Raw genomic sequence first — 25552 nt, forward strand, 5'->3', positions numbered from 1 at the left:
GCAAGAGAAGAGGTAAAACTGTCACTCTATGAGATGACATGATAGTATATACAGAAAACCCTATGGACACAACCCCAAAACTATTTCAACTGATCAACAAATTCAGCAAAGTAGCAGGATATAAGATTAACATTCAGAAATCAGTTGCATTTCTGTACACTTACAATGATCTATTTGAAAAGGAACACAAAAATATAATATCTTTTAAAATTACATCCCCAAAAATCAAATATCTGGGTATACACCTGACCAAGGAAGTTAAAGACTTGTAGGCAGAAAATGAGCAAACATTAATGAAGGAAATTAAAGATGTAAATAAATGGAAAAATATTCCCTGCTCCTGGGTTGGAAAAATTCATATTGTAAAAATGGTCATACTACCGAAAGCAATCTACAGATTTAATGCATTCTCTATCCAACTACACATTACATTTTTCACAGAACTAGAATAAACAATCCAAGAATTTGCATGGAAGAACGAAAGACCCTTTGTTTTCAAAGCAATTCTGAAGAACCAAAACCAAGCAGAAGGCATAACCCTCTCAGACCTCAGGCAATACTACACAGCCACAGTCATCATGAGACTGTGGTACTAGTACCAAAACAGACAGACAGGCCAATGGAACAGAATAGAGAACCCAGAAACAAACCCAGACACCTCTGGAAAATTACTCCTTGACAAAGGAGGCAAGAACATAAAATGGAAAAAGACATTCTTGTCAGCAAGTATTGCTGGGAAACCAGGACAGATGCATACAAATCAATGAAACTAGAACACAGTCTCACACCATGCATGAAAATAAACTCAAAATCATTGAAAGACTTAAATATAAGACAAGACACCATCAAATTCCTTGAAGAGAATATAGGCAAAACAATCTCTGACATCAACCTTACAATGTTTTCTCAGGTCAGTCTTCCAGAGCACAAGAAATAAAAGCAAACATAAACCAATTGGACCTCATCAAACTGACAGGCTTTTGTACAGCAAAGGAAACTGAAAAGAAAACAAAAAGACACCCTACAGAATGGGAGAAAATACTTGCAAATGATGCAACTGACAAGGGCTTAATATCTGAAATACACAAACATCATATACAACGCTACAGCAAAAAGCCAAAAACCCAATTGCAATATGGACAAAAGACCTGAATAAACATTTCTCCAAGGAAGATATAAAGATGGCCAACAATCACATGAAAAACATGCTGAACATCCCTGATTATTAGTGAAATGAAAATAAAAACTACCATGAGATACCACCTCATACCAGTCAGAATGGCTATCATTACTAAAACCACAAATAGAAAATGCTGGAGGGGGTGTGGAGAAAAGGGAACCCTCTTACACTGTTGGTGGTAATGTAAGCTGGTGCAACCACTGTGGATAACAGTATGGAGGTACCTTACAAAACTATACATAGAACTACCATATGACCCAGCAATCCCACTCTTGGGCATATATCCTAACCCTATTCTAACCATAACCACAATTTCCTCTCTTCTCTAACTTCTAACAGAGCCCTGAACTAATCTAACCTTGATCAAATTCTAATTCAACTTTTAGAATTTTAGGAATGAGCTCATGTATGTTTTGGTGCTATTTAGTATCCTGAGAGATGGTATATGTAGCCTAATAGCACTATTTGCCTCATCCAATTCTGTCCCATTCTTTGTCATGAGAGGGTCTGAGGATGTTCTCTTGGGGTCAAGGTGAGCAGGAGCTGTCTTACTGGTCATGGAGAACCATAAAAGAGCAAAAAATCTCATGGAAATTTTAGCCCACAAAGTTCTTATGTGGTGTATCTGGGAATCAGGCTTCTAGAAGTACAAATGGCGGGAATTAACTTGTGGTGCAGTGGTTTAAAGTTTCAGGCTTGCCATTGTAAAGGCAGAGGTTAGATCCCTGGCCCATGAACTTGCATATCCTGTGGAGGTGGCAAAAAAAAAAAAAAAAAAAAAAAAACGGGGAAAAAAAGGATAAAAAAGGAAGAAAAGTACAAATGGCAAGTAAACCAAGTATTGCACCTGATAACAAACAGGAACATTCATTATTTGAACATTGAGTAACTTAAGGCAGTTTAACAACAAATTAATCTTGGTTCTGTTGCTAGGTCTAGATTACTCCGGGTTCCTGTCTCCTTTCTGCAAGCTTAAGTTTCTCCCCCTTTTCAGCCCCTCAAACAATTTAAGACAACCAGCCAGAGGAACATATATTTTTACCCACAGTGACAGGGGCCAGGAATGGCATCCTCATCTCTTCAGGGTCAGTCCTTACCAGCCTGCTGGGATCTCTCACCCATGTACCTGCCATGGACAGCAGCACCAGCTCCTAGTCCTTCTGATACCTCTTTGACCTCATTGTTGCAGAAGCTGTAGATGAGTGGGTTGAGGACTGGGATGACAAGGGTGTAGAACACAGATGACATATTGTCACTCTCCAGGGCATAGATGGATCTGGGATGCAGGTACATGAAAATGAGTGTCCCTTACAGCATGGCCACGGCCATGAGGTGGGAGGCACAGGAAGAAGCTGTTCATCAGAAGCCCCAGACTGGCTGCATGTGTATCACAGTGCCAGCAATGAATCCATAGGACATGGCAGTAGTCAATACTGTGGCTGTCTGGATGAAGCTGCAGATTGCAAAAAGCAGTTCATTGAGAAAGGTGTCATTGAAGGAGATGGCTAGCAGTGGAGGAATATCATAGAAAAAGCTCTTCACCTCCTGAGAACTGCAGAAGATCAGGCAGAAGGTGAAGGTTGTGTGGACCCACTGCACTCACTGCCCTGCTCTGGCCTGATGCTCCCAGCAAGGTCAGGCACAGACATGGCAACATGGCCCTGGTGTAGAGAATAGTGTTTTTGATGGCCACATAGCAGTCATAGGCCATGGCTACCAATAGGCAAGGCTCGGCATCTGCCAGCCCTGCAATCACAAACATCTGGAGGACACAGTCTGTGTAGGGGATGGTGGCAAGTAGCATCAGAAGGTCCACCAGCATCTTGGGGCTGATGGCTGAGGAATAGCAGGCATCCAGAAGGGAGAGTTTGGCCAGGAAGAAGTATATGGGTGTGTGGAGCTGGGTATCCATGCAGATCAGCAGCTTCATGCCCATGTTTCCCAAAAGGCTCACCAGGTAAATGGGCAGGAAGACCAGGAAGTGGGTGACATGAAGGTTCCAGCGATCTGTGACCCCAGAAGGATGAATTCAGCAGGGGCACTGCTGGTGCAGGTGAAGTTCTCTGGCTTCATCCTGTTGAACAGAAACTGAGGAGAGACAAAGCAGAGGGAGGTAAGGGAAAGGTCATAAACATCATGGGAGAGAGAGTTTTTTGTACTGGTATCAGGACTTTGGTGTTAGTCCTACATGGTAACAAAATTGCTGTGTGACCTTGGACAAGCTGTATCACATCTCAAAACTTTGTTTCTAACACTAAGTCACTGCCATTTAACCTTCATGAGAGAGGAAATCTTGCCTGTCTTAATTAATTTCATATCTGCAGTCCTGAGAACATAACCTATCACAGAGTAAGTGCTCAATTATTTTATTGCACTTTGCTTGATTGAATTTTACTTTATCATGCTTTACATATAGTGTTTTTTTAAATAAAGGTTTGTGGCACCATTTTCTTTTTATATTTAATTTTTAAATTTTTATTGAATTATAGTTGATTTCTGTTACACAACAAAGTGATTCAGTTATACACATATATGCACATCCATTCCTTTTCAGATTCTTTTCCCATATAGATTGTCATAGAATACTGGGTAGAGTTCCCTGTGCTTTATAGGTCTCTATCAGTGTAGCACCATTGTTACAACAGCATTTGCTAACTTTGAATCTCCATGTCACATTTTGGTAATTCTCACACTATTTCAAACCTTTTCATTATTATTACTTTGTTATTGGTGATTTGTCATGGGTGATCTCTGATGAACCACCTTCACTGGTTCCCTGAAAGCTTAGGTGATGGTTAGTATTTTATTAGCAATGAAGTATTTTATTTATTTATTTGTTTTGCTTTTTAGGACTGCACCACCAGCATATGAAGTTTCCCAGGCTAGAGATCAAACTGGAGTTACAGCTGCCAGTCTATGCCAAGGCCACATGATATCTGAGCTTCATCTGAGCCCTACACCACAGATCACAGCCACGCCAGATCCTTAACCCACTGAGCAAGGTCAGGGATCAAACTCAGACCTCATGTTTCCTAGTCAGATTTGTTTCTGCTGCGCCATGATGGGAACTCCAGAAATGAAGCATTTTAAAGTTAAGGTACATACATTGCTTTTTCTAGGCATGATGCACTTGCATACTTAATAGACTGCAGTATAGGGTAAAGGTAACTTTTATATGCACTGGGAAGCCAAAATATCAGTGTGAGTTAATTTATTGCTATATTGTATTTTTCTATAACTAAACCCACATCTGCTTGAATTTGTTCAATGAATGAATGATGAATAGGGTAGTAGTTAGCGTCTAGCCAGGGATTGAAAACCCCATGATTCTTTTTTTTTTTTTTAACATTTTGCAGCACACCTGTGGCATATGGAGGTTCCTTGGCTAGAAGGCGAATATGAGTTGCAGGTGAGGCCTATGCCACAGCCATGTAAATGTCAGGTCCAAGCTGCATCTCTGACCTATGCCTCAGCTGTGGCAATGCCAGATCCTTAATGAAAACAGTGAGGCCAGGGATCAAACCTCCATCCTCACAGAGACTATGTTGTGTCCTTAAACTGCTGAGATACAAGGGGAATTCCCAAACCTCATGATTCTATGTGCCTTCTCCTTTCCAGTTTCCCAAGGAGGAAAAGAGGCAATGAAATGGGCAGAGTCTCCTGATGCAAAATGTAAATAGCTTTGAGTCTTGAAGTTGGCTGGGAGGACATCTTCCCATTGGAGTAAGAGCTGGGAAGGGATAGAGCAGCAGTGGCTGGCATCTGGGGGATATGGCCAGGAGGGTAAAGAATAGATATGAAAGTATTCCAGGACTTGACTCTTCTTCTCTCCAAGCCTCGGATTTCTCATGTATTTAATCAGAAATAAAAAGCTGCAAGGATTCAATGAGATGATGCATGTAAAGCATCTCACACAAAGCCTGTCATGCAGCAGGCTTTTAATGAAGGGTCAGTAAATTGAATTGAATTGAGCTATATGTCTTGCCTTGATACTGGAAGGAAGCAACTTGATGGCAACCAGAGGTACTGTAGTTTCCAGAAAATGTAACATTGCTTCACCCTCCTGTGCCTTTTCACTAGTTGCTTTTGCTTAGAACACATTTCCTCTTTTTGTGTTTGATAAAAACTGTCTCAGATATAAAGCCTTCCTTCAAATGATTCAGAGGAAAATAAACTTCTCCCTTTGTTGTTCTGGCTGCCCTGGAGCCTATGTCTATCACAGTGTTTCCTTATTCTATTGCACATATTACTTATGTGACTGTCTGTTCTGTGGGCTTTGAGCTCTTTGGTTCAATATTCATTCGACAAACCTTTACTGAGTCCTTGTATATGCTAGGTATGGCCCTGTGATTCATTTTTCTCCCTCTAGGGTCTGGCAGTAATCAGTGCTCAATAAATATTAGTTGAATATATAAAAATGAAAAGAATGTGAACATTAATAGCATGCAGACTTGGTTTTAAGTTTGGGTTCCTCCACTTTCTGGTGAGAAAATTAGGACAGGTCACTTTACCTTCTGCAGGCTGTTTTCTCATTGTAAAGTGGGAGATGTAATATCTATCTATTAGAGGAAAGCAATATGCAACACCTGGAACTGAGTAAATGCTCTTTCTCATTCATTTAATGGAGTTTAGGAGTTCCTTCATGGCTCAGAGGGTTAAGAACCTGGTGTTGTCACTGCTTTGCCTCAGGTCACTGCTGTGGCGTGGGTTAGATCCTCAGCCTGGGAACTTCCACATGATGTGATTGAGGACAAACAAACAGACTAGTTTAAATGTTTGGGACCTTACCTGTGGCTGGTGAGGATGATGTAGAGCTTCTAACAGAGCACTATTTGGATAAAAAAAATTGATTATATTGAGTTCCCATTGTGGCTTAGCAATAACAAACCCAGCTAGTATCCTTGAAGACTCAGGTTTGATCCTTGGCATCACTCACTGTTTTGAGAATCTGGTCTTGCCTTGAGCTGTGATGTAAGTCACAGACAGAATTTGGATCACCCATCACTGTGGCTGTGGTGTAGTCTGGCTGCTGTAGCTCTGATTTGACCCCTAGCCTGGTAACTTCCATAGGCTATGGGTGCAGCCCTAAACATGTAGCAAAAATTGATTATATCACATATTATTGTGGTTGTGATGGTAGAATGTAAACTGAGCAATTTGGAAGACAATTTGGCAATGAACTACCAAAAACCATGCATACCCTATGTCTTAGACTGCTTGGGCTGCTTTCATAAAGTACAATAGACTGGGGGGCTTAAACAACAGACATTTATTTCTTGCAGTTCTGGAGGCTGGGAAACCCAAGATCAGGTACTCAGCATGATTGGATTCTGGTGAGGGCCCAATTTCAGACTTACTGATGCCTGCCTTCTTTATCTCATATAATGGAGAGAGACAGAGCAGGTTGTCTAGATTATTTTTCTAGGGGCACTAATTCCATCATGAGAACCCCACCCTTCTGACCATGTTACCTAATTATCTCCCAAAGGCTCCTCTTCCAGGTACCATTACAGTGTGGGTTAGGGTTTCAACATATGAATTTTTTGGGGGGAGACATTTTCTCCACCTTGGTGGGGATCACTGCTAGAGGTCAGTGTCTGAGCTTAGAAAGCTGTGGGCCTCAAGCTCCAACCAACCACACATTCTCCATGAAAAATCAGCTTGCCAGCTAAAGTTCTACATCCAGAACCCAGTTGGTAGCAAAGCCCTTGTGTGTTTCCATCTATTCACATGCACGCAAATACTACTTACCGTCACAGATTGAGGAGCATCTATAAAATGGAAACCATCAGACTTCAAGGCTTTTAAATTTATTTGAAATTGTGGGGTTCAAGGATCCCAAAATATTAGTTAAGCATTTACTATTGAGTGTGTGTGTGTGTGCACAAAACATAGAGTGAATTCTCCATTAATTTCTCCCTGTTGCCTTACTGCCCATGAGGAGTAATCCTGACATTCAGGGACATTCATTTTTTTTCCTTGAAGGAAAGAATATGGAATTCCATAGAAGGAAGGAGATAAGACACACAGCTATGAAGGTATGGAGTTGGGCTTGAACTCAGATCTGGCTCCAAATCAAGTTTCTTTGTCTCTGTGCAGAGACCCTAATTAGATCTCTTAAAAGATTACCAAATTATTGTTGGCACTGTCTTGCCTCAGTCCTCTCATTTCAGATGAAGCAGATTGGGCCATATCAGGTGTTTCTGGTCTACTCTGTGGACTTCTTTCACTGGAACTACAGGTGGAGCTATGTGAAAAACTGTATGTCTCTACACAGTGGTCAAAAACTCTCATTCAGGGCTCAGAAATCTGTCCTTGTAAGAAAATATTACAGGTGATTCTAATATGTAGCTTGATTTTGATCCCTGATCATCAGAACTTATCAATATTTTTTTCTTTTTTTTTGGTCTTTTGCCCTTTTAGGGCTGCAACTACAGAATATAGAGGTTCTCAGGCTAGGATCTAATTGGAGCTGTTGTTGTTGGCTTATGGCATAGCCACGGCACCTCAAGATCCAAGCTGCACCTGCAAACTACACTACAGCTTTAGGCAACACCAGATCCTTAACCCACTAGGCAAGGACAGGGATAGAACCCACAACCTCATGTTTCCTGGTCAGATTCATTTCTGCTCCAGCATGGTGGGAATTCCAGAGCTTCCCAATCTTTAGTGCACCTAGGGAGCTTATTAAATGTCAGTTCTGCATCAGAAGGACAGGGATGGGCCTGAGATTCTGCATTTCTCACAAACTCCCAGGAGACACTGATGCTTCTATTGTGGGTACAAAGCTTGAGGTATGGAAAGCCTAGGTCATATTGGACAGCATTCCAGGTTCTGACATATTTTTTTCCTCTTTTTTTTTTTCTCTCTTTTTTTTATTTTTAGGGTTGCAAGTGCAGCATATGGAAGTTCCCAGGCTGGGGGTTGAATGCGATCTGTAGCTGCTGCCCTATGCCACAGACATAGTAAAACCAATCTGAGCTGCATCTGAGACCTGTGAATCTAGCCATGGCAATGCTAGATCCTTAACCACTGAGTAAGACAAAGGATCAAATCCACGTCCTCATGAACTCTAGGGTTGGTTCTTAATCTAACAAGACAGAACCAGAACTGCCCCGGATCTGATAATCTTTAAGGTTCTAGCATGCTGGGGGGTTCTCAGCCTCCTCCGGCTAGCTCTTTTCTCTCTGCTGATGACTTTGTTTTGACTCGTCCTCTCTTCCCAGGCTCCACTATACTCATGAACACTTTTCAGTGTGGCAAGGCTAAACTCCTGGTATTTATCAGGATGTAGCCTCCCCATTTCCTAAGGAGCCCCTGTTCTTAGCTCTTTCACCCTCAGCACACAGACATTTGATGTGTCTCAGGCTGTTGTCACTATGATAGCGCAGAGTTAGGGGGTTGGTAGGATGTACCTAGAAGCTGGAGGTGGGTGAGGCATTCTTCCCACAGAGAAGCTTCAGTCCAGCCATGGGGTGATGATGGCAGGGGAAGGTGGCAGGGACATGCCTCACCCTAGATGCAGGAAGTGGGGGACTTGTATTCTCCTTGAACCCTGAGGGAAGGGTCTCTATTTTCCTGCTGACTCCTCTTCCCATCTCTGCTGTCCTGAACTCCACAGAGACTCCCTCTCCACAGCCTTTAGGGACCCCATGACAGCTGGTGGTAGTGGAAAGCCCAGGATGATGCATGTTTTGGAGCCTGAGGAATTTGGAAAAGTGTGTCTGGGTGGGTTCCAGGTTCTGTGTGGAGAAGACAGTCATGCTGCTTGATTAGAGGCTTTCCCTGGGCTCCTTTTTCCCATATGTTCTCCCCACCCCCACCCCAGACTTCAATCCATATTTGAGACTCCATATTTTTTTATGATTTATGACCTTTTACACAACACAAATTATTCCTGGGGGTCTCCTAACATTTAACATTTTCCTCTTGCCTTGAATGCCCAACCTCTTTATTTATTTTTTCTTTTTTGTCTTTTTAGGACTGTACCCATGGTATATGTTGCATATGAAAGTTCTTAGGGCAAAGCTCTTATCCGAGCTGTAGCTGCCAGCCTACACCATAGCCACAGCAATGCTGGATCTTTAACCCACTGAGCAAGGCCAGGGATCAAACCTGAATCCTTATGGATAATAGTTGGGTTCATAATCCTCTGTGCTACAATGGAAACTCCAATGTTCTGTTCATTTCTACTGTACAGCAAAATGATTCAGTTATACATATATACACATTCTATTTCAAATTCTTTTCCATTGGTTTATCACATGATATTGAATAGTTCCCTGTGCTATACAGTAGGACATTATTCTTTATTTTATCTATAATTGTTTGCATCTGCTGATCCCAAACTCCTAATCCATCTCTCCTCGACCCGATTCCCCCTTGGCAACCAAAAGTCTGTTCTCTATGTCTGTGAGTCTGTTTCTGGTCTGTTGATGAGTTCATTTATATCACCTTTTAGGTTCCACATTAAGTGATATCATATGGTTTTTGTCTTTCCCTTTAAGACTACTATTGATCCATTTGCTATTACCAGTCCTAATCCAGAAACCTGCCCAGGGGCATACACAATTAATAACATTGGGCATGAGTATTCTTTGTATGTCAATCACAGTATACAGACAACCCACCAAACTGCTGACTGGGGATGTTCCTTGGTGGATCATCAGGTTAAGTAACTGGCTTTGTTACTGCTGTGGCATATTGCTGGCCTATGGACCTAAAAAAAGGATTGCATGTACGGCATTATCACTACCATGCAAGGAGGTGCTTGTGGCTTTATCCACAGTGTTGTGTGTTCATACCTGATGAGTCTATGAATGGATCATTTTATTAAATCACATTAAGGCACAAGGATGAAGATCCTGAGTCCCCAGCCTAGGAGACTTAATAAGTGATTCAGATCATGGGCCTGTGATGGAAAAAATTGTTACTTATGTTGGAAATCATTATCTTAAACTGTGGTTTTTCTTGCATGAGCTACACTGTTGCTGTGATTCCTGCCTCCAAATTCAGCCAGATAGCCACCAAATGAGCCACATCCAAGTAAGTGACACCTCTTGCTAACAATTAAAGGCACATTTCAGAAGACAGAGACATATGTGATAGTAGGAACTCGTCACCAGAATGTTGGTGTCACCAAGCCAAATTTCAGTCTGTTTACCTGTGGGCAGTAAAGCGTCTCCTAACACTGGGTTGCTTTGAAGAAAATGGCATTTGTTGCAGGGCAACAAGGTGGCTAATGCCCCAAAATCCTGATAGATGGTGAGTTCCTGTCATAGCTCAGCAGAAAGGAATCTAACTAGTGACCATGAGGACACAGGTTTGCTCAGTGGGTTAAGGATCTGGTGTTGCCATGAGCTGTGGTGTAGGTTGCAGATGTATCTTGGATCCTGCATTTCAGTGGCTGTAGCATAGATCAGAGGCTACAGCTCCCACTTGCTGGGCTGGTAACTTCCATATTCCATGGGTGAGGCCATAAAAACAAAATAAAACAAAGTCTGATAGCTTTTAGGGAAAGATTTTTAAAGACAGAGTGAGGGAGAGGGTTGCAGGTGCACAACAAGCTGGGAGACATTCCTCTGATTGGTTGGTGGTGAGGTAATCAGGAGTCAACATCATCAGCCTTTGGGTTCCAACTGGTCCACGTGCTTGTGGTTAGCAAGCAGTTAATTTTTCCCACCTGGTAGGGGTTTCAGTATCTGCCAAACAGCTCAAAGGGAATGGCTCAGAATATTACCTGTAGCCCTTGAGGAGGAACTAAAAGTCCTTGACTTTGTTTTGTGGCTAAATTAGTATTATTTTTTTTGGTCTGGCTTGTTTCCTTTTCTATCTGTACTTTTCTCAATTCTCTGATTAAATGTATTCCTTGGAACTTGAGGAAGGCCGAGGAAGCTAATGTTTGTTTACAAACCAGCAGAAGGCCAAGAACATGGGGTGGAGCAGGGGAGCAGGGGGTATTTCCAAGGAAGCCCCCATAGGGACCTGTTCAGTTACATCTGGAGAGGTCACTGAGAGGACAGAGAAAAGGTAACTGCTGATTGACCTGCAAGTTGGACTTGGCTGATTGGAGGTGTCTTGACCCTGCCTATGTCCTTGAAATGTACACTCTGACCTCGGTTCCTAGGCTGGGAGCCATTTTCGAGGAGGCAGCCTTGAAGCAACAGTGTGTTGCTGAGACTCTATGGACAACATGTGTGTCTGAACCCACTGAGGGCCTCTGTAAAAGCTTTCAAGATCCTGGCCAGCAGGGGTGGAGAGCTGCTTTTGGCTTCAAAGACAAGCCTTGTAAGTAAGTTCCCTTGCTTATGAAAACTGCCTCCTACCATTCTGGGGTGGGGGAATGGTGGCTGGCTCTTTTTTCAGGGGCCAGTTCATGAACAGACAGGTGGGTTTTCTTCCCCCTCCTCCATGGCAACTGAATTACACTTTATATGAATGGAGGGGCTTATGTGTGAGTGTCATCCTGTCCTCTTGATCTTTCAAAAGCATCTTCCCTAATATATTTTCCCCTAATTATGTTTTTGCATTTGTTTATTGTGGGCCTAAGCTGATACTAGAGTTAACAGAAAATTTTAAACAATTATGTGCTTTTTCATGTGGTTTCTGCTCTTTGATTATTATGAATAGTGCTGCTATGAACATTCATGTACAAGCTTTTATATGGATGTAGGTTTTCTTAGTTATATACCTAGGAATGGAATTGCTGTGTGGTATGGTAACTCTATGTTTGAACTTTTTGTGAAACTGCCCATGTTTTCCAAATTGGCTACATTATGTTAAGTGCTTACTACCAATACAGAAGTGTTCACCCTCCTCTCATTCCTTGCTAACATTTTAACATTGTCCATTAATACTTTTTTAAAAAATTAACCATATTAGTGGAAGTGAAGGGGTATCTCATTGTGATTTTGATTAGTATTCCCCAATGATTAATGATGTTGAGTTAATTGGCCATTTGTATTTTTTCATTTGGAAAAATGTCTCTTTAAATCCTTTGCACATTTTAATATTGGTTTATTAGTCGTTTTGCTGAAGTGTAAGAATTCTTCATATATGCTTATACCAATATCTTATCAACTATATGATTTGGATATATTTCTACCTTTCCATGGGTTGTCTATTCACTCTCCTGATGGTATCTTTTGAAGTAAAAAACTTGGTGATTTTGATGAATTCCTGTTGATCCATGTTTTCTATTACTGCTTGTACAGACAAGCAGTTTGGTGTCATGCTTAGGAAACCATTGCCTAATCTAAGGTCAGAAAGAGTCTCACTCCCATGCTTTTCTCTAATTGTCCTGTAGTTTAAGCTCTTGCATTGATCCCTATCATCCTTCTGAATTAATTTTTGCATGAAGTGTGAGATGAAGGTCCATTTTCATTCTTTTGCATCTGGCGATTCAGTTTTATCAGCATGGTTTGTTGAAAGCACTGTTCTTTCCCCCTTGAATTTCCCTGGAAGCCTTCTTGAAAACAAATTGCCCATAAATGTGAAGGTTTGTTTGTGGACTCTCAATTGTATTCCTTTGTCTGGCATAATGCTTGTGTATCATTGTCCTGTTAATTGAAGTCTAGTTTTTCTACAATAATTATATAGTGTACACTTGTATTATATATAGTGATTCATAATTTTAATATTATACTCCTTTTATAGTTATTATAAAATATTGGCTATATTCCCCATGCTGTACAGTAAATCCATGTGGCTTATTTTATACCTAATAGTGTGTATGTATTAATCTTCTGAACTGATCTTGCCCCTCCCCTCTTCCTTCTCCTCACTGGTGACCACTGATTTGTTCTCTGTATCTGTGAGTCTGCTTCTTTTTTGTTATGTTCCCTAGTGTGTTGTACTTTTAACATTCCATATATAAGTGATGTCATATATTTAGTTATCTTTTTCTGAGTTTTTTCACTTAGCATGTGGTTCTCCAGTACCACCCATGGTGTTGCAATTGGCACAATTTCATTTTCTTTATGTCTGAGTAGTAGCTCATTGTGTTTATATGTGTATTTATATGTGTGTGTGTGTGTGTCCATTCATCTGTTTATATGTGTGTGTGTCCATTCATCTGTTGATGGACACTTAGGTTTCTTCCATATCTTGGCAATTGTAAATAATGCTGCTATGAATATTGGGGTGCATTATCTTTTTGAATTAGTGTTTTGTTTTTGTTATTTGGTTTTCTTTTGGGGGGGGGTTATGCACCCGAGTGGAATTTTTGGGTCATAGGGTAGTTCTACTTCAGTTTTTGGAGAAACTACTATACTGCTTTCCATAATGGCTGCACCAATTTACAGATCCACCAACAGTGTATGAGGGTTGCCTTTTCTTTGCATCCTTACCAACATTTGTTATTCATGTTCTTTTTGATGATGGCCATTTTGACAGGTGTGAAGCAATATCTCATTGCAGTTTGATTTGCTTTCTCTGATGATTTGTGATGATTAGAATCTTTTCATGTGAAGTACTAAGCATAAATTACTTCTTAGTTATTTAGTTTGTAGTAAGTTTTGAAATCAGGAAGTGTGAGTCTACCAACATTAGTCTTCATTTTCAAGAAAGGACTGGTTATTCTGGTTCTATTTCATTTCCATGTGAATTTTATGATCAGCTTGTCATTTTATGCAAAAGAAATATATATAGCTGAGATTTGTAATGGGATTGTGTTGAATTCAGACTGTTTATTATTTCTACTAGGTTTTGGGGGGATTGATTTCTTAAGAATTTAAAACTATACAGAATCTGCCATTTGCAAGTAGAGATGATTTTCCTTCTTTACAATCTAAGTGCCTTATATTTCATTTTCTTCCTTAGACATGCTGTTTGGAACATCTAGTACAATGCTAAATGGAATTGGCAAGATTTATTGTTATTCTTGATCTTAGAATGGTGGGAATAGGAAGATTAGGTAAAAGGGATAGTGGAGCTCACAAGAAAAAGAGATCCCTTCTGATGATTAGAGTGGGCTGGTGTGAGAGGGCACATTTTGAAGATGACATGGCAGTTAAACTAGATAGGCTTGCAGTAAAGTGCCACAGAGGAGGAAATTATAGTAGAAAGAAACACCCTGAGGGAAAATGTATATGCTATATTTGAATGAATGAGAGTCCCATTATTGTCAGCATCCTGATTTTGAATAATTATGGGACTTGAAATTGAGAGGAAACTCTTTTTTTTGGCCATACCTGTGGAATGTGGAAGTTCCTGGACCAAGGATTGAACCTGTGCCGTAATTGTAACCTGTACCACAGCTGTGGCAAAGTTGGATCCTTAACCCCCTGCACCACGAGGTAAGTTCCATGAAATTCTGGAAGAGAGTGAGATGTGTAGGAGGAGAACCACCTAAATTCATAATATCACTCTAAAAGTCATGTATCATTTCAGTAAAAAAAATAATGATACCCTGATGTTCCCTGGTGGCACAGTGGGTTAAGGATCTGGTGTTTTCACTGCTGTGGCTCAGGTCAGTACTGTGCCATGTGTTTGATGCCTGGCCTGTGAACTTCTGTTGATGTGGGCATAGCCAAAAAAGTAAATAAATAACACACCACATACTGAAAGCCACTGAATTATAGCCTTTAAAATGAATTTTATGGTGTATGAATTACATCTCAGTAAGACTCGTCTTAAAAAATAACACATCTTACTGAAACAAAAAAAAAACAATTTATTGATCACATGAACTCTATGCAGAAAAGAATTTCCAATGATAACACTGGCAGAAGAGTCAGAAGGAGGAATTTTTTTTTTATCGGTTTCATTTTTATAAAGTGAAAACCCATTTAGTTCAACACATCAAAAAGAAAATGGACGGATGAATGGTGACTGGGGAAATTTTGCACTAGGAGCATGAGAGTGCAAATTTTAAATCTTTAATACAAAGAGGACTTACACAAGTCTGTAAGAGAGTCAAATGACCTGAACAATTGATTAGGAAGAATAAACACAATGTATTTACAGAGAGTTCCTCTCATGGTGCAGTGGAACTAAATCCAACTAGGAACCATAAGGTTGCTGGTTCTATTGCTGGCCTCGTTCTGCAGATTAAGAATCCGGCATTGCCATGAGCTGTGGTGTAGGTCATAGATATGGCTTTGATCCAACATTGCTGTGGCTGTGGTGTAGGCCCACAGCTGTAGCTTTAATTTGACCTCTAGCCTGGGAACCTCCATGTGTCTACCACTGGTGTGAACTTAAAAAAAGCAAAAATAAATAAATAAAAAATAAATAAATAAAATGTATTTACAGACTTATGAAAACAATCAGTAAGCAAAACATTAAAACAAAAGTCTATGATTTTCTTTTGTGTGGAAAGATTCATATGTGCTGTTTATTAGATTCCAGATATAAGGGATATCATATGGTATTTGGACTTTGTTTTGGACTTGGAGAATAGACTTGTAGATGCCAAGGGGGGAGGGGGAGGGAATGAGATATATGAGGTGCTTAGGGTTAATAGATGCAGACTATTGCCTTTGGAATTAATTATCAGTGAGATCCTGCTGTGTAGCACTGGAAACTATGCCTGATCACTTATGATGGAGCATGGTAATGTGAGAAAAAATAATGTATGCATGTATGTGTAATTGGGTCACTGTGCTTTATGGTAGAAAATTGACAGACCACTGCAAACCAGCTATAATTGAAAAAATAAAAATCATAAGAATTTCTTAAAAAGGAAAAAAGCAAAGAAGTACCATTTTTGGCTTATGATATTTGCAATAATTGAGCCAAAAATTGAAACACAAAGAATGCAGAGAAGGGTCACTCCCATAAGACCATCAGTTGGGATGTAAATCATTAACAGTGGTGTTTTTCCTTCATTGACAGTTGTGTAAAGTATTTTAGAAACATGTATCATGAGCCTGAAAAATTTTCTACACAGCAACTCCATATATTCAAGTTTATTGCAAGTACAGTGGCAGCTGCTTCTGCTATAATATTAATTATGAGAATGTTTATAAAAACTTATAACAGTGTGCATAACAATAGTGTGGAGAATATTCATGCTTTAAGATTATGTGAAAAATTATCATCTTAAGAATATAAAATGAATGCACAGAGGAAAGGACCATAAGAATTTGTGGAAAATATTCGCAGTGATTTCTATAAGGATTTGAAAAAAGTTCTTTATATTTTAGACATTCACGATAATGACATGAATGATTTTTAAGTTGGAGAAAAAAATGAACCAGAGTTTAAAAAAGTAAAGAATAAAGACTGATCACAGCTAACAGAAAACAAAGTCACTTGCCAGTGACAAAAGATCTAAGCCCATATGTATGATCTCTTCATTTCCTTTTTTAGAATATTCTGGCCCTCCCGGGCCACACACAGATTCTGTCTACTTGGTGTGATATTCTCTATGTTGATGCCAGTCCCCATGAATGAGTTTCTTCTGAGGTTGGGTCAGAATTTTTTCCAAAACCCAGTGAATTGGCTGAGGTCCTGACATGCATAGTCTTGCTAGAATTTGTGTCTCTAGGGGAAGAATTTATAGTCCTACACTGTGCTTCTATTGGGCTTCCTTATAGAAGCCATCTGTTGGCACTTTTCATGTTCCTAACCCTGCGTTGAATCTTCCTGGATCCATATACCCACACATCATGTCACACAGTAGGGACTACTGGTCACTCCCTCTCTCCAGACAGCATTTCTGGCCTTGGTCAGTTGGCCCTATTTCAGTCCTGAAAAAGTCCAAGTCTTCATTTGCTGGCATTTTGCTTGGAAAGCAAAGCATCCTGCCTTGAATGAGATTTTCACATTTATAGTGGACACATGGAGGGGAAAATTCATGTTGGAACCTGGGCCTGTACTTTAGAGGAGAAATTTTTATGGGGTGAAACATCTTCCACAACCAAAAAATCTCCACAGGTCCTCCTTCATGTCCTTGCTCCTTAGGCTGTAGATAAAGTGGTTCAGCAGGAGAGTGACCACTGTATAAACCACAGAGTCCACCATTCCAGTATCTGCAGAGTAGGAGGATAAGGGCTGGAAATACACCAGAAAGAAGGTCCTGTAGAAGAGAATGATGACCGTCAGGTGAACACCATGGGCAGAGAAGACTTTGTGCTTTCCCCCAGGAGAGGGGACCCTGAGGATGGTGCGGATGATATGGGCATAAGAGACCAAGGCCAGGTGAGAGGGACCACACCTGAGAGTGCTGCCTCTGCAAACATCCTGACCTGAAGATGTGGGTGTCTGAGCAGGCTAGTCTGAGGAATGGTAGAAGATCACAGAAGTGTGGGATGGAATGGGAGGCACAGAAAGAGAACTGAGACATGAAAAGAATGAGTGATTAGGCCAGAAGGTAGTCATAGAGCCAGGATGTGGTGAACAGCAGTAGGGGTTCATGTTCATTGTGTAGTGGAAAGGGAGACAAATGGACATGTAGTGGCCATATGCAATCACAGCCAGCAGAAAGTAATCCAGAAGGGTTAATGCCATGAAGAAGTACATCTGCACGAAGCACCCAGTGTAGCAGATGGTGTGGTGCTGTGTCTGGATGTTGACCAGCACCTTGGGGACAATGGTGCAGGAGATGTAGGTGTCAATATAGGACAGTTTGGCCAGAAAGAAATACATGGGAGTGTGGAGGTGAGGGTCAGAGCCAATGGCCAGGATGATGAGCAGTTTCCCCACTATGGTCAGAGATGCTGGTTCAGTTTCTAATTTCCTTCTAAATTAGAGAAATTAGAGCCAAATCTTCCTTAATTAAAGATAGACGGTCAATATTACAGAGTCCAAGGACTTTAATCTATTTTCCTCTATTCCTGTAAAGGGTCACTCAGATTCACTAGTATGTGTAACTGCTGATTTGCAAAATGTTCAAAAGGGAGGACAGTTGACTCTGATAAAGAGGCATCAGGCTAGACTGTAGTCTGAGGTCTGGACTTCTGTAATGTTGCAAGTTTCTCCATGAATGTTCTGAATGAGACTGGACTGGGGTTAATCTGGAAAAATGTTTCCAAGTTCAGTTTCCTTTTTAAAACCCATAGAACACTCATTTAAATTTACTGTCTTATTGCTGTGCTCACTTGTGATTCATGTATATCCTAAGATTATTGGGCAAGATCAGGTGCCATGTTAATGTGTGAGTGTGTGGTGTGCACACATTTTAAGGGATATGGAATAAAGAATAGTTTCTTCAGAGAGGATCCAGCTGGGCCTAAGGGGTCTCTAGTTGTGCTGGGAATACTCTGGCCCCCTTTGCTTTGAAGATCCTTCCCATGAGTTAGTGTGCCCAGGAGAAAACTGCAAACTGAAAATCATATTATTATGAAGGGCACACCATTTTCTTTTTAAACATCAACTTCTTCCTCCTCAGTATACATATTTTTTGAATTCCTGGGCTTTGGCCTCTGGAAATTGGGGGGGGGGATCAATTGTGTTCCTTATGCTCAGTCTGTCTTTGGTTAAATGCTTCCCACTGGATCTCTGTTTCTGGTTTTGTACTATGTGTATCTACCTCATAGACTCACTGCCATCATTCCTGAGATAACATATGTAGAGGGAAGGCTGCTAGCAAGGGCAGTGATGTTACTGTCATTGTTAGTCACAGGTGATGAAATGTGAACGTGGGACACAGGATGTGGTGACAAGGCTCTGGGTGATGTGCTTTGCTCCTCTGGTCCTCATGTGCCTTTTCAATTGGGGGAATTTTTAGTCTCTTTGAGCTTTGCTATTCTCCTCCATAAGATGAATATAATACCCCTAGCAGATAGGATTGTTGAAGAGACCAAAGACTGGAACTTGTGTCAGTTTCTTCACAACTCATGATGTTCAGTTAAGATGTGGAATTTAAATGACCTGTGTGATGGTGTGGGGGGATAATATGATCAGTCAGTGGTAGCCGTCATGAGGAAAAATATATGATACCTCTGGAATCTGCAAGTTTTCCCACTCTTTACAATTGATGAAATCTCAAGAAAGCCACAAGCTTTTTCACCTTCAATTTCTTCAATGGCTAAAATAGACTAATGCTGGTGTTCATAATACAGAGTGGTTATGAGGAATAAATTTGATAATGATGACGTAGTATGTAAATCAAGACTTCCAAATACTAAGCAATCTTTAAAAATGATCTGTTATTAATATTGAATATTGAAAAATATTAATTTCAATAATATTAAAATCATAAATAATTAAAATATATAATTACTATTATCATTAAGCCTCTTTTAAAAATTAAGCTGTTGTGTCATTTTTGTAGTCCTTGTTATTGCATCAGCAGCAGCAGCATAACCAGTATCATCAGTCCAGCAGCACCACACTGGAAAGGTTTGGAACCTGCTTATAACTATCCATCACAAAGAATTTATTTTGGAATCTGGAAACCAAGTCAAATTTACTGGGAAGAATAACTTAATAATCCTCCAACTTATTAAGTATATCATAGGAATAAATAACTCTATCTAAGAGAATTATTTACTGGATCAAATTTTAAGAAAAAGAAAGGATATGGGAGTTCCCATCATGGTGCAGAGGTTAACGAATCCAACTAGGAACCGTGAGGTTGCCGAGGTCCAGCCCCAGCAGCCAGGGAGTGCCGAAGGAGAGGATGGGCTACAAATGGCGAGGCAAGAATTGGAGCCAACTCCTCAGCTGCATGCTGCAGATGACCCAATTTATTAAATGAAAAGCATCAGCTTTTATACCATTTCACAATCAGGTTTCGTGTAAGATTTGACATTAACATTTGATTTAAAGCCCTTTCTGTTCCCTCCACCTGAGATAAAAAAAAAAAAAAATGTTAGTTAAAACATGTTCCTTTCAACTTTAGATTTTCCTTCAAGATTACAAACTTAAAGTTTCACACTGTATTTTTCTTCAAAGGTCAACAACAGTAGCTATTCTATTTTATATTAAGAACAAAGCTTTAAATAAGTAATAAACTATGATACCTAACATTCTTTAACTAAAGGCGTATGTAGTTAACAAAAATGCATGAAAGCCTTGGGGCTCGTGACATTCTTGAGACTACGATTTATTTGGCACCAGCAAGCTAAGCATTTAACCTATTGTGCTGATTTACGTAAGTTCCAAACCACCAATTTCAATAGAAAGGAGTATTATACCCAAAAATTAACAAATGCCCCCACAAGGGATGAAAGTTAACAGGTGACACTGTTATTTGATAAAAAAATATATCTATTATAGAAAAATAGCAATTTATAGGCCAAACAACATTTTTCCCAGCCCCAAACTTCTTTTTAAGTAAAGGGACTGAAATCATAAGTTTCCCCTGTATACTCTTACAAAATAGGTGCCATAAATTGTTACTCCAAAACAAAGGCTTTTTCCATTACATTGTTTAAATAACTTCACTCTGTTTTGGTTCAAGTGTTTTACGTACCCAGGGCAAATTTTTAGCAGTAAGAAAGCTGTGAATCAAAGATAGAAAAAGAAGGATAAACACAGAAAAATAGATTAACATATTTTTTAAGGGATATCATTTTTATTTTCCTGGAGCCGATATCTTTCAAGGGATTGCTCTGCAATCCTTCTTCTTTCTTCAGTTTGTCTGTAGCTCTGCTAACCAGACAAGCCTCATGCAGGTGCCGACTGTGGCTTTGCTTTCTTTACTGGAGCAGCCTTATGGCTCCCAACATGAGGATGCAGGTTCTATTCCTGGTCTTTCTCAGCGGGTTAAGGATCCGGCTTTGCCACGAGCTGTGGTATAGGTGAAAGACGTGGCTTGGATCCCATGTTGCTGTGGCTGTGGTGTAAACTGTGGCTGATGCAGGGAGCTGAGTAGATGCAGGGACTCAAGGAAGGAACCTTACTTGATGGCAACAAAAAACTGAAGGCAGGTTCCTAAGGAAGGAAGGGAGCTCACCTGAACTGTACAAGCTGAAAGTGGGCTTCTGGTCAGGATAAAAGCCTGCCTGTAAGGTGCAAAACTGAGGGAAGGCTGAAGCCTGCCTGTGTGGTGCAATCCAAGGGAAAGCCTTAGATTACACAGCTCTCATGCTGACATTGATGGGGAAGAATTGGGGCTTTCCAGGGAAAACAATTTCCATGTTTGCACTGGATAACATGGATTGTTTCCTGGGTGACCTGGTCTTTCCTGTTGTTTTAGTTGTTATTCAGTTTTTCCTCAATGTTTCCTGTTATTTGATTATTATTCTTATTTTCCTGTGGTGATTTGTGATTTAACAAAATTACAACAATAATATAAAAATTTATTCCTATGTACTTTCCCCTATTCAAATCCAATTTAATTAAAAACATAGTGTTTATGTACTAACTGGTTATACTGTAAGCTTTAGAAGTTGGAATGTGCTACAGACATAGATAAAGTTAGACATATATTATTCATGGTCAAAGAACCCTAGCTATGGGAGTTGTCCTTGATTTTAGAAACTTTTAAGTGATAGCTAACTGAAGTTGATTTTCTCATAATGTCCTCCTGCCATGACACTTTGAAGATAAGCACTGATCTAAAAACAAGACTTGTGAATGCCAAATCCTTATTTCTGTAGCCTTTTAGGAAGCATAATCTGGGAGTTAACCTTTAGAACTTGACCTTCAGGTGTACTTTTAACATTGTGGTGTAATTGAAAACTGTCTATATAAACAATCATCTATACCAATAAAATTTGAGCAGTCCAGTGCTCTTAAAAAGAGACAAAGAGGCTGTCTCCATGTGCATTCATTGACACCATCCATCCCTGACAGGGTGCACATCCCTGGCCATGGGAGCTGGACTCCAGCAGGCTACAGCTCCAATTTGATGCCTAGCCTGGGAAACTCCATATGCCACAGAAGTGGCCCAAGAAATGGCAAAAAGCCAAAAAAAAAAAAGAAAGAAAAGAAAAAGAAAGGATGTGAATGAGTTTGATAAGCTTTAAGTGGAAGTAGAGGAGTCAATTAGTGGTGTTGATGTGGTTGGTGGCTTAGATAAGTTCTGGGAGGAATGCTTTTTCCAGTGAAATGAGAGTGAATTATGCTCTGTGAGTGCACAGGTGCTATGTCCTGCTCACTGATAGGGCTTGTGGAAGGGTGGTCTGAGACCTATTCTCCACAAAGCCTTCAATCTGCACCATCAGGGATGTGACAAATCCAGACCAGCTGCCCTGCATGGTGATCGGAAGATCCAGAAAACATATGGCAGAGAGGGATATAGAAAAGAAGGCAAAAATGAGGAAGAGCTCTATGGGCTGTTTGTATGTCTGTATTTGCTTATGTACGCATATGTGCATGCACACACATGACCTTAGGTATACTCTGCTCCCTGTCCCCTTGCCTGTGCCTCTATCCTCACCTGGAGATGCTGCCCAGCATCAGTCTGTGACACTTACATGAAGGAACTTGGGTTCGATGTACAATTGTCTCCCCAGGAAGACATGGCTGGAGTCACAGAGCCCTTCTTGTGTGTGGCAACCACAGAGACTGAAGACTCAGATCACTGGTGATGCCCCATGCTCAGGTGCTGGGAGGAGCTGCTGCCCATTCCCAGACCTGCTAGTTAGAGACCAGATGAGACAATTGTCCAACATGCCATCTATCCCCTCTTGATGTTTTATCCATTTGTCCCAGCAAAATCTATTATAATTCCATTCAGATGGATCAGGCTGGTCTCTATGGCTGCACCCTGGTTTCTCCCCTGGTTGAGGAGCAGCTGTGGTAGATCGTCCCAGCCTTAACCCTGAACGGGTCCACAATCTGTTCATGGCATCCAGGCTTCTTAATTATTCCCATCCTGATGGGTGATTACATTATGCCCCAGGAAATAAGTAAAAAATAAAGACTAGATCAGAGGTCACAATCATTGTTTTAAATGTCATGTAGAAGAGGAAGCATTCTTATTTAATGATCTCAGAGAACTGAGATATGAAAAATATTTAGATTCTGCTTTGGGACTAAGGTGACAAATTATATATTTATAAGAATAAATTAATTTCTAGACAAGTTCATTTGTTTTTGTTTAAATGTATGCTACATAGGAAAAAGTGTATGAAACATTTATGTTTTCTTATGAATGTTTATAAAATTAATGCCTATTCTCCAATCATTCAGCTTAAATAATATATGGGCCAATTTTTCATTAATAATTAATTTCACTAAGATCCATTTTTAATTTTTTTAATTTTCATTATTTTCTTTTCTTGGATATTATTAAAAATATTTTAAAATTATAGTTATTTTCAATGTTCTGTCAATATCTGCTGTACAGCCAAGTGATCCAATTATATGTAAATGTACACTATTTTTCTCATGGTATCATCTGTTATGTTTCATCACAAGTGATTTTATATAGCTCCCTGTGCTATACAGCAGAACCTCATGGCTTATCCATTTCAAATGAAATAGTTTGCATCTGCTAACCCCAAAATCCCAGTCCATCTTCCTCTCTCCCCCTCCCCCTTGGCAACCACAAGTCTGTTCTCCATGTCCATGAGTTTTTGCTTTTCTGTAGATAGGTTAATTTGTGCCATATATTAGACTCCACATAAAAGTGATATCATAGCATGTTTGTCTTTTGCTTTTCTGACTTAGTATGCTCTAGTTTTTCACCTAGTATGGTCTAGTTCCATACATGTTGCTGTGAATGGCATTATTTTGTTCTTTTTATTGATGAATAGTATCCCATTGTGTATATGTAACACAACTTCTTAATCCATTCATCTGTTGATGGACATTTTTGTTGTTTCCATGACTTGGCTTTTGTGAATAGTACTGCAATGAACATAGGAGTGCATGTATCTTTTTGAATGAAAGGTTTATTGGTTATATGCCCAGGAGTGGGATTGCTGGGTCATATTGTATTTCTATAACTATTTTTCTGAGGCACCTCCATGCTGTTTTCCATAATGGTTGTACCAATTTACATTCCCAACAAGTGTAAAAGGGTTCCTTTTCTCTACACCCTCTCCAGCTTTTGTTACTTGTAGATTTATTAATGACAGCCATTCTGACATTGTGAGGTGGTACCTCATTGTAGATTTTATTTGACTTTCTCTAATAATTCATGATGTTGAACAATTTTTCCTGTGCCTGTTGGCTATAGTAATGTCTTCTCTGGAGAAATGTGTACTCGGGGCCTCTGTCCATTTTTCTTTTTTTTTTTCTTTCTTTTTTTTTTGGCAGTTGAGTGGTGTGGGTTGTTTATATATTTTGGAGATTAAGCCCTTGTTGGTTGCATCATTTGAAATTATTTTCTCCCATTAAATAGTTTTTTGTTGTTTTTAATGGTTTCCTTTGCTATGTAAAAGCTTCTAAGTTTGAGTAGGTCCCATTTTTTTTATTTATGTTTTTATTTCTATTGCTTTGGGAGACTGACCTAATATAATATTTTTATGGTTGATGTCAGAGAATGTTCTGCCTATGTTCTCTTATAGGAGTTTTATGGTGTCTTGTCTTATGTTTAAGTCTTTCAGCCATTTAAATTTATTTTTGTGCAAGGTGTGTGGATGTGTTCCAGTTTCATTGATTTACACGCAGCTGTCTGGAAGAGATAGTCTTTTTCCCATTTTATGTTCTTGCCTCCTTTGTCAAAAATTACTTGACCATAGGTGTCTAGGTTTATTTCTGGGTTCTCTATTCTTTTCAATTGGTCTGTATATCTGTTTTGGTACCAGTGCCATACTGTCTTGATTTCTGTAGCTTTGCTCCTCAGGATTGCTTTAGCAATTCTGGGTCTTTTATTGTTCCATGTGAATTTTTTTATTTAACAAATTTTAATGCAATATTTAAATATTCCTTTCCATTTACAGTTATTACAAAATATTGGCTATATTCCCTGTGCTGTATAATACACCCTTTAACCTATCTTACACCCCCCAATTTGGATCTCTCATTTCCCCACCTTACCCCTTCACCCCCTCCTTATCAGTAACCACTGGTTTGTTCTCTGTATTTGTCTGAATTTTTTTCTCTTATTCAGTTGTTTATTGTATTTTTTAGATTACACATATAAGTGATATCATACCATGTTCATATTTCTCTGTTTGAAATATTTATCTTAGCATAATGCCTCCTAAATTATTAGAAAACAATCACCTGTGTATAACTTCCCAGATTTACAAGGAAAACATTATTACCAGCAGGGCTGAATCTCCTTTTGTGTATCCTGTTAGTCATTCCTCTGCTCTTCGTCTCAAAATAAACTAATCCTTACTGTCTTACACATATGTTATTTTAGTTTTGCCTGTTTTGGAAGGTTATATTACTGCCCTCAGACCTTATGTATACTTTTTCTGGATCTTTTGTTTAGTCTTACTATTGCAAAGTCAGCTAGGTAGCTATATGGTGTGGTAATTTGTTCATTTTTATTGCTGAGAGTTGCCCCATTGTAGGATGGTCTCCCTCATTACTCATGCAACCTATTCTTGACAGATATTTTTGAGGTTATTAGGAATAATC

The 25552-nt window shown here is 39.7% G+C and overlaps 1 protein-coding gene and 2 pseudogenes across 1 annotated transcript in view; 1 reads left to right on the top strand and 2 right to left on the bottom strand.

Annotated features, from left to right (window-relative positions):
- Positions 1 to 2266: 2266 nt before the first annotated feature.
- On the bottom strand, positions 2267 to 3253 carry LOC100511911 (olfactory receptor 5C1-like; annotated as a pseudogene).
- Positions 3254 to 10876: 7623 nt separating this feature from the next.
- The window catches only part of LOC100158090 (olfactory receptor 1J4-like), a 39965-nt gene continuing 25289 nt past the window's right edge, over positions 10877 to 25552 (top strand). The window contains exon 1 of the mRNA XM_085019415.1: positions 10877 to 11467. The gene's annotated coding sequence lies outside the window, so the exon portion shown is untranslated. The remainder of the gene's footprint in view (positions 11468 to 25552) is intronic.
- Positions 17018 to 22269, bottom strand: LOC100526030 (olfactory receptor 1L4-like; annotated as a pseudogene).

This window comes from Sus scrofa, chromosome 1 (assembly GCF_054392235.1).
Source record: "Sus scrofa isolate SSC_HxYL_T2T_F1_AM1 chromosome 1, Sscrofa_HxYL_maternal_Yorkshire_Landrace_v2.0, whole genome shotgun sequence".
Taxonomy (NCBI): domain Eukaryota; kingdom Metazoa; phylum Chordata; class Mammalia; order Artiodactyla; family Suidae; genus Sus; species Sus scrofa.